Raw genomic sequence first — 11,199 nt, forward strand, 5'->3', positions numbered from 1 at the left:
GAGAGAGAGAGAGAGAGAGAGAGAGAGAGAGAGTGGGATAAGAGAGGTTAAAGAGAGAGGAGATTTTAAAATGAAGGAAAGAAGGTTCGCACTTTGAATTTTAGGGCTCGCTACCATCGGATTTACCGGCGAATAAATCCAACGATAATGCATTGCTGGTCATCAAAATGCAGCATTCCACTAATTGGCGGTAAACCGCACGCTATATTTCGCACCTATTTTCTCAGTTTTCCCGTGAGTGGTTACTGACAACATTACCGTCGGAAACAAAAATCCATCGGTAGTAATTTGACCTGACGATTCCACACCAAAACTGTCAATAAATCTGTCGTTAAAGCCGATGCTAATTCTGACGGTATTCAACGAATTACTTGTAGTAAAAATATAAAATTGAAAAAAAAGAATGTTCTTAAATTTATATACTCTAAGATTCTAGTGATGAAGAGATAAAAAAGACAGTATGATTATGCGAGTCAACAGGAGTCCTCGGATTCGATGGTTAGGATTTGGGATTCATAAAGAAGACTTGGGATACTATAGGAGAAGAGTTCACACAGATGGTCAAAAAAATTTTCATAGAGAGGAGGATATCGAAAGAGGTAAATACCACATGGGTGGCATTGACAGTAAAATCGGGAGGTTAGAGAGAAATAAAAGATTTGAGGTCGATTAACATGATGAGCAGTGTATATAAGGTAATAACAAAGGTGTTGGTGGTTAGGATGAGACCATTTATGGGGGGATTAGTGGGAGAAGCGCATATAGCTTTTGTTCAGCAGCGACAATTTTGGATAGTGCTCTAATAGCTTATTGTTACGTGGCTAAAAAAGACAAAGGAAGTAGAGGGTGGTTGTAAAGCTTAATTTTCAAAAAGGTGTATGACTCAGTAAGGTGGAAGTTACTTAATCATGTACTGGATATAATGGATTTTGGGGTAGTATGGAGGAGGTGGATACAAGGCTTGTTTGTAATGGCGACGATGTCAGTTTGATAAATGGGTTCCCTACCAAACCATTTAATATGAAGAGGGGTGAAGAGGGGCCTATTCGATATATCCATTCCTATTTATGTCAGTTGCGAAAGTATTAAATAAGCTTATTAACTGTGCGTATGAGGCACAAATGGTAAAAGGACTTGAGGAGAGAAAAAAAAGTGTCGTTAACTCATCTATAATCTGCAAATAACATGATTTGTTTTGTCCACCAAATCCGAAGTTGCTGCAAAGTTATAAGAGGATTTTAAAATATTTTGGCATGATGTCCGGATTGGAGATATATTTCAACAAATCATTTTATCATCCCAGTGAACTATGAGGAACAAGCAATTTTGAGAATGAAGAAAGCAATGAGGTGCAAGGTGGGGAATCTACCTATTTCCTACCTTGGTATTCCGCTTTGGGCAAGCCCAAGGAGGGTAAGCACACGGGAGCCGCTACTAGATAAGATTGAAAGAAAGTTGAGTAGTTGAAAAGTAAGTCTCCTATCAAAGATAGGGAGGATATTTGTAATTAAGTCTGTAATTAATAGCCTACCTATGTACTTCTTGGATCTGTTTAAGATGCCGAAGGAAGTGGAGAAGAAGATAATATCAATGCAATCTAAATGCTTTTGCAGATTAAGGGTGATAAGAAACTAGTGCTGACAATCAAATGGAGCATGATATAAAAGCCAAGAGAGCATGATGGCTAGGGCGTTGGAGATATAGTAATGACAAATGCAGCATTGTTGTTTAAATGGTGGTGGAGATTCGATGACGAGAATGAGCTCTTGTGAAAAAAGGTGGTGGATTCATGTTATGATGTTGAGATGAATTCACATGTGGTTGAGCTTGAATGTAAAAGTAGGGCTGCACACAGATCGGATCAGATATAGCCTAAAATTCTATCCGATCCGCACTACACTCATCAGATCGGATACGATATCTGCAATTTTTCATGCCAGATTCGATCCCATCCGCAAGTATGCGGATCGGATCGAATATCGGGTATATCCGCATAATTAAAAAATATTTTCAAATTCCATTTGGCTGTTTTTACAAAAAAAAATCATTTTTCACTTGTTTAAGCATATTTAATTCTAAAATATTATCAACAAAAGTTCTCTTGAATAACAGAAAAATAATAACACAAGATTTAAGTTTAATTATTCTAAGTCGAAGTACAACATAAAAAATAAAAAACAAGATATCATAAAATTCATAAAACAACACCACTAAAATTCATATCACATTAGGGTTTATTTTCTTAAACTATGCTATTTATATGTGATGTGTGGATATGCGGATTTGCTGATCAGATCTGCAGATATCACTGCCAAATCCGCAATCCGATCCTACCATAGTGCGGATCAAATCCGATCTAATCTGATGGCTCTGTGAATCGGATAATATCTGCAAAATTCGGATCGGATGCAGATAATTACGGCGGATGTGCAGATATTATCCGATCTATGCGCAGCCCTATGTAAAAGTGCTACATGATCATAGAAGGATATTGTTAACATTGCAAATAAAAGTGATTTTTTTGTGAAATAAATGGAGAAGGATGGAATATGTGTGTGGGTGATGGTAAGAGGGCCAAATTCTGGAAGGATGTACGGGTAGGAGATAAAGTATTATAAGCAAGATACCCTAGACTATTTAGTGTGTCAAACTCTAGACTGTCTAGTCTATCAAATCTAAAAAATCATTGAATCTATGATTGTGGTGTGTGGATGGAACATCTTGGATTTAGAACCTCCAATGACAAAAGAAATTTTTTGAGAGAGAAAAAATACAATTAATAGAGTTATAATATTTGTTGGAACGTGTGTCTCTATAATATTTGTTGAAAAGTTATAGATATTGCTTGGCACGAACATTTGGAGAGGATAGAAAAAAGACATATGGAGAGCCAACAATAAAAATAATTTTGATAATGTTTGGTAAGGTGTTGTTCCACCAAAAGTAGAAATGCTAGCATGGTTTATGATCTTGGGATCGCTAAACACCAAAGATGTGCTCATGAGAAGGAGAATCATAAATCAAGGTGAAGATATTTGTGTACAATGTGGTGACGAATCAAAAACGGTGAATCACCTCTTCTTACATTATAAGTATGTGTCTAAACTGTGATGATGACTCTATGCTAGAGAAAAGTGTGTTGGGTGGGATCTAAGGATATTAGAACTTTGTTTAAGGGTTGGATGAATCAATGTGTGTCTGAAATGAAAAAAAATGACTGAATAATTTACTTCTTTGGTATTATATAGATTGTTTGGATATGTGAAAATTAGATGATTTTTAAAAATAAGTTAATTCTTTGGAATTTTGCTTAGAAACAGGTTCAGAATCTAATTTTACAATGGAGTGTGAGAAAGGAAAAGGATAATTACATAGAGTTGTTAATACTGATGTTGGAGAGAAAAAAGTGGGTGTGATGGCAATGTGTGATGTATAAAATAGAGATAAATATGTATATCGTGGAAAGATAGGTAACAAATTCTACAAGTGAACTTGAATGCTTCATAGGCAATATTGCAACTGAAAAAACAAGAGGGAAAGCTTTACTTAAAGGCATCAATAAGCGGTTCAATTCTTGATTGGGGAGTTTGATACGGAGAGAGGAAGATATAAAACTGATTGTGGACTATAAAGAAATAATGGACTGAATTAATGGTAAAGGATGAAACAAGTTGGGAGCAAAGGTTCCTAAAGAACAAGACAAAGTACATGGAATATTTATTTCATAATATTGAAGTTGTTTACAGGGTGAACAAAAATTTCAAATACAAAAACAAATAAGAACAATTGGCATCAAATAGGAATGATTATTGGGATTTATAGAATTTTGAATAATTATATTTGTAGCTGGATTGTAAGGAGTTATTGGTGTTTATGTAGAATAAGTGTCTTATATACGTTGTTAGATGTAGCTGAATTTGTTAGCCTTCTTATATAGTCACAGGTTTTGTTTGAAGTTGTCTTTGAGATGATCGATATCCTTGAAGACAATGTCGAAAAAAAATATCAATTGTGCATAAGCTTCTTCAAGAACTTTTTCCCCCCATTTGGGTCGAGCTTGTAACACAACTGATAAAAAGTGATTTCATTACTCAAAACGGATGTCAACTACCCATTGGATTAGAGGTACTACATATTTCACCATTTATACCAACATCTTTATCCTTAATTTCATCACCATTAGATTCAACAATTGCGTAATTATTTTAAATTTCTCTTCTTCACTTTCTCTACAACTTTCTTCTGAATTTGTATTTGTCTTAAGTCCTACCTCAACTAAACATATAATTCATTGACTAATATAGTTCTTACAATTCGTCAATGAATCTAAAATATTTCTGGTATACTATTATTATCATTTATTAGTTAAAATCCGTAAAAAAATACACGAGAATAGAAAGTCAGATTATGCTTAGATATTTTTTTTGAAACTTATAAAGTATAAATACTTATCAAGTCTTTGGATTTATATGTAGCGAAATATATTAGCAAATAGTTTAAGAGATTCGTTATTTGTCGATTAAAACAACTTCTAATATTATTGAGTCAAACAAAATTTTTTGAGGTATAAGAGTTGTTTTAATGAACAACTAATGATATCTTTAAAAAATTTTTCTGAGATACCAAATTTACGTGAAAGAATTCCGAGGTCTTAATAGGTCTCAGATTAACTTGAAAGTATTTCTAAGATATTTACAAATTTTGAATGGAAATCTCTTAATAAAAAATAAACATAATGCTCAAAACAAAGAGATAAGAGAGATCAAATGCCCACGTCCATTTCTCAAGTAAAATTCGTCAGATTAGTTAAGTATATTACCTTTGGATTTTTCACAATCAAACAAAGAAATATAACCCTAAGTTTATTTTTTCGCTTCCTATTCATCATTCCAAGTCTCAACAGTCATATTGTCATTCTTTTATCGCTATTTTTCAGTATCTAATCCCTCCCTCTCTACCTCAGTCCTCAATCCTTACTTCAATCTCTCTCTCTCTCTCCCCCCTCTTCTCTTTCACTGCCTCTCTTTCTCTCTCTCTCCCCCTCGCTTAACCCTCAAAGCTTCAATATGATACTCTTGCAACTGTCTTCACTAAAGTGAGCAATAGCCTCCACTATCAACCATAGTTCTCATGCCTTAGTATTCAAAGTAGTATAAATTTTTTGCAGGTTCATAGTTGTCGCAACTCGTTTAGCCATCAACCTCAATCGTCGTTGTAATGGCCCAGTTTTTGACAAAACAAAACTTTTCCAAAAATTCAGGAAAGCAAGCACCTCACCATGTCATTAGTTCCTAAACTAGAGGAGATTATGCTTTTGAGCCACTTCGACTAGGAATTTTGAAATTCTGATTTTAGAGGTTAGAGTCGTTTCAACGAGCTGGACCCGAATCTTGAAAGAACAAAAATAGTAATATTATTATACCTGTTTTAGTTAAACTGGAGATGAGTTTAATAATATAATAACTGGGCTCAAAACCTACCGACATGGATTAATGCCAACACTCTCCGATGAATTTAGCTATGCTAATATATCATCATAGATCTCTTATTTTAAAGATAATCATGTTACTAGTATCATTTATGCTAATAGCTCATATATTTACTCTAGGAGTATAATTACTAGTGATTTAATACATCTAGCTTTAGTCATTATCTCCTTAGTGATATTTTATTAATTAAGTCGGGTGACTAACCACCCTCGGGATTTGACCATTATTGATTTCAGCCACCTCCTATTTGTTTTTCTTTCTTCTTATATGATCTTGAGAGCCACCTCCTGCTTCATTTCTTTTTCTTCGTACATGACATCGAGAAGAATAATGAGAGAGAAAAATTGAAAATGCCATAACCTTTAAGTTTGTAAGGTTCGGTTCTTTGGTTTTAGAACTCCAACAAAGATTCTAAACCGATTAAAATATTTGTCTCTTTTTCCTCTTCACAACCATAGAAATTGTGATAAAGATTCGGTTACCATGTATATTTTGGGTTGAAAGTTGTCTCTGATTTGAAACTAGGAAGGAGGCGAACTAGAAATTACCAAGAGAAAATCAATTTTTGTAAGCTAAAACAAAGAGGTAAGATTTGGTGAATTAATTATGAATTGAGTGTGTTTTGATGCTTGGTTGATGGTTGATTGTCTAAGGTTTGGAACTGAATGTTTACGTGACATTTTTGACGTATTTTGGTGGCTAAAATGTGGGTGGCGCCCTCTCTTTGGAAATCCTTGGGTGCTGGGCGCCCTTCCTGTGAAACTTCATGGGCGTTGTGCCCTCCCTTTGAGACTCCTTGGGCACTGGGCGCCCAACCATGCAAACTTCATGGGCGTTTGGTGCCCTGTTATTTAAAAATCTGATCGCTAGGTGCCAAGTGTTGGCCACCAGGCACCTGCATTTTGCTACAAAATTCATGCTTCGGAGGCACTGATTGTGGGCGCTAAGTGCCATGCACGTGACTTGTGGCGCTAGGAACCTACCATTGGAGCTAGTGCCAAGGCACAAGAAAATGGGGTTTCGAGAATAATATATGGAGAACGTAATTTATTAAAATTGCCGAGGTAAAATGTAATTAGTTAAAAGCTGAAAAGTTAAAATATAGTTAACTAAAGCTTAGGAACTAAATTATAGATAACTAAATTCTTGAAGCCAAGTGTAATATTCCAAAGTTAAAAGATATAGAAAGAATTGAAGTAAAGGATGAGATAAATAATGTGAAAGTTTAGGAATATAACGGTAATTACAGTAAAAGATATAGAAAGACAATTCAAAAGTCTAAAATCTAGGAATTTCTTCATAAAACACCTAGGGAGAGGTACAGGGAGAGGATTATAGTTAATCAAGACATTAAAAGAATACAAGGAACGTTGTGAAAGATATTAATAAGAAAGAAAAGAAATATGAGATTGGTGAAAGTGGATTTGGCCCTAGAAGATTGAGAAATGCAGAATATGTAAGCTAAAGGTTGCTTACAAAAACTGATAATTATTGATTTGGGCCGGATATAAAAGACGGGGACACCCATGGGTTGATTCGCTTTCTAGACATACTTAGCTAGAGTTGTTCCTATAAGAAAAAGTCGCTTATTGAGGTATGACGTGCATACTCAGCTAGAGTGTTGTTCTTGTAAGGCAAGGTCGCTTACAAAAGTATTGCTATAATGTGTGTAATTCTACTTAGTTTTGAAAATGCCATATCTGGCCAGGTGCGCTAGGTTATGTTGAGAGCGGATAGAGTCCAACACATGAGCTCATGACTTGTATTAGGACTAGACATGCATCACACTTGTTTGCACATATTTTTTTGTTATGTATTCTATGTGAATGTATGTGTGTTTTTCTGTGTTTGTCTTATGTGTGATGTTTTTTGTACTTTCTGTTTGTCTATTATTTTTGTACTTTATTGTTTTCCATATTCTCTGTTTATATATTGTTTGTATGATAAACAACAAAGCGATAATGAACTTAACTACCAACTCCGACCTTACTAAGAACTCCCAAGTTCTTATCCCCTTATTCCTCCGTTCAGATGGAGACGGAAGTCTCTTTTATGAGCTGGAGTATCCGTACATTTTTTAGGACTTGACTTTTGGAAGTTACTATCTTTTTGGCGGGAACCTTGTGTTCGATTATACGTACTATGTGACAGACCCTTCTCACACCCACTGGATAGTCCGAACTTTGACTAGGACATGCCTTATGATTTTTCTCTTTCTTGGCTACATCCTAACGGCCACGATCATCTTTTTCCCGGTCCACTAATCCATGCTCAGCTTCTACATCAGGCAGTTTTTGAGCCTGATGCAGGCAAGGGTTACATCCCAAATCCACCTCCAGACGTCATCATACCTCCGGTTCCTCAGGCACCTCCTTCTCCAACCGAGCAATTGTAGACACAGTTTAGCCCACTAGGTAAAGCGTTAGCTCTGGTGTACGCCAATGGTCCTATATTGGGTGGGAGTAGAAGTTCATCTGATGGAGCACCTATACTAGAGGAGTCAGAAGAGGAGGATCTTGAGGAAGAGGAATTACCATCTTCTGGGAGTGGTTCATCTGTAGACGGGCCACACGAGGATCTACTGAATGATGATATTTGAGTTCAGTTAGGGGGACAACAGATAATATTTTGGCGGCATCTTAGTTTAGTACTTTTCAGTTTACTCTCTCCCTTTTGTTAGTGTACAGAGAGAATAGAAGAGTCTAGAAGTGCTTGGCTAGCCCAGACACCAGCTTAGTGACTTTTTGTATAGACCAGAGCTTGGAGATGTCATATGTTTATATATGTATATAATTACCTTATGAGATATATATTGATGGGTTTATAAATATTGTACTAATATATAATGATATATAAATGTTCTGTTAATATTTCATGCTTATGATGTTAACTACTCCTATATGCTTGCAATAATAAATTGGTAAATGTTTTCAAAAATTTTACCCCATAAAAACGACAACATTTTTACCCCATAAAATTGTTGGATTGCTAATCTTCCCAAAGGCCCGTCTTATTTTATAATAGGCTTTGGAGGATCATCACGAACATGCTCATTTGCCGCCCTTATTGACATGGTTTGAAACCGTATAAAATCATTCCTATTATAACTCCTATAAACTATCTCTGTTTTCCCTTTAAAGAACTATTAGTGTATTATTTTATTATTTTCATTCAAAAACTTAGATATGGTAGGAAAAGTATTAATATATATTTAAAATCCGTTGACACAGATTTAATAAGTTGGAATTCAAGATTTTCAACCTAAAGAATGGTTAATAATAACGTTCATGCCTAGATCCATAAAGCCAAGTCTAACATTAAGAGCTCAACAATAAAATAGGTCTTCCCTGACATAGGAAGCGAAATCTAAATTAGAGTTTGCAAACTAGATTTTATATAAAATTGATTTTACGAACTTCATTTTGATAAAAAGTGAGTTAGTTTTAATGTGATTTATGTTTGATAATTTTGTATCAAAATAGATTATAATAAAATAAATATTGTTTGGATTACATTATTCAAAATTACGTTTAGACAAAAATTACTAAAAAAACATGAATTTATATTATTCAAATTTTTATTATTTTAACACTTTTTAACTATAATTACTTTTGAAAAGAATTTAAATTTATGTATTGAAAATTAGTACTCTTTTATTATAATTTGTTAGTACTCCTTTTTAGTATTTTTTTATATTTAATTATATCTTTTTAATAAAATTTATATTATAAAAATTAATAATAATAAATAAAATATATACTAATTTAAGAATACATAATAAAAAATAAACAAAGTCAAATAAAAAAATAAAGTTATATAAAAAATATGTATTAATAAAAATAATTAAAAAAAGACATGAACAATGAATACTAAAAATTCTATTAAAAAAATACAATGATATACAGAAGTGAACATAAAAAAATTCTAAAATAAAATATTCATATTATTAATAAAATAAATAAATAAATAATTGATAAAAATTAAAACTTAACAAAGAGTACTAATAATAATATTAAAAAATATTTGTTTATAAAGCACAGTTATGAAAAAATATTCAAGAACTCTGAAGATTGTTTTGGTATATTTTATTGTAGTTGAGATTGAATGGTAAAATTGATAGAATGTCAATTAATTTTTTAATTTATGAAGTGAATGTAAAAGCTAAACATAAAAGTTACAGTTTATTGCTTCTGTTGAACGGGAATTCAAACTCAGAATCATGTTTACTTCAAAAGAAAAAAAAATTAGCCAAATAAAGATTAAACGCGTTTCTTGTGCTTCCAACCTATTTACCAAACACACCATAAATAGAGTCAAATTCAACTAGTGAATCGAAATACCCAATCAACATCAGACTTAACCCCAAAATTCATATCCAACTCGGACATGAAAAACAAGTAAGAGCTCCCTTCCTACTATTTTGGTTGTACTACAGTGACATAATCACCTACTCAGCAGTAATCTCTTACATAATAAAAGATAATTTTTTATTTTGATTAGATAAAGATCACATTATTGATGACCTAATTTATTATTATATTCTATAAATATCTCCCAATATTTTAGATATGAATCATCCAATTTATATTAAATCTGTTTAAATTCTTGCTGAAAAAATATTAAAATTCCTAATAATTACTTTTAACTGTCATTCCTTGTTTGGATTTATAAAAAATGAAGAAAAAGAAAATGAAAAAAAAAGTAAAAAAATGAGTTTTTTGTTGTTTGAATAGGAAGGAAAAATTGGATGAGAAAAAAAATATAAGGTAAGTTTCATAAAAAAAAATTTTCTCCATAGATGAGATAAAAATAGAAGAAAAATGGATAAAAATTAGTCAAATTATAAATTTATTCTTTAATTAATAAAAAAAACAAAATATTTAAAGATATTAATGTAATTTTTTATTATTATAATTTTTTTTCTTCTCACTTTTCTTTTTATCCAAACAAAAGAAATTTTTTTTTTTTTCTATTTATTTTCTCTTCATCCAAACAATACACAAATAACTTCACTTTTCTTTCCATTTTTTTCTTCTCATTTTCTTTCCTCTTATTTTTTTTCCTTCCATTTTCTTTCTTATATCCAAACAAAGCCTAACTTTAAACTCATTTACTATTACCTCTAACCTCATTTCACCACTCTGTTTACACACAATTCATTTCAGATACACCTAAATACAAACTATTTTAATTTTATATATTCTATTTTTTCCTCTTAAAAACGCTTATTTTTTTGTCTATAAAAAATTTGTAACAAACTAACAATTTTACCCGGCTCTATATTTTCAAAAATCAGTCAACGGAGAAATTTACAACTTTGAGGCCACATTCAAATTCTTAAGGCTGCATCTGCATATACACACGAAAGAATTAAAACAAAATATTCAGTTCTTTAACAATTAAACAATTATCTTAGAACTCTCTTTTTCTTTGTGAGACATTTTTCAGCCTTCATCATGAATCTTTATCTTTCTGCCATTAACTCGTGCTGTCCTTTCTAGCTAGAATTTGAAATTAAAAAATAGCAATTCTCTAATTCTCTTGCTGATTTTTCAATTTATATCTCTTTTTAATATAACCTTTATTCTTCAATCTTCATTAAATATTGAGCGACTCTTTTGTTGTGCGCGAATATTTCAGGCACTTTGGCACCGATATCAAGAGACTAAAAATAAAAGAATGAAGTGTTCCAATCCCATATGGCCAAACA

The sequence above is a fragment of the Arachis hypogaea genome, chromosome 6 (assembly GCF_003086295.3).
Source record: "Arachis hypogaea cultivar Tifrunner chromosome 6, arahy.Tifrunner.gnm2.J5K5, whole genome shotgun sequence".
In the NCBI taxonomy this organism is placed as follows: domain Eukaryota; kingdom Viridiplantae; phylum Streptophyta; class Magnoliopsida; order Fabales; family Fabaceae; genus Arachis; species Arachis hypogaea.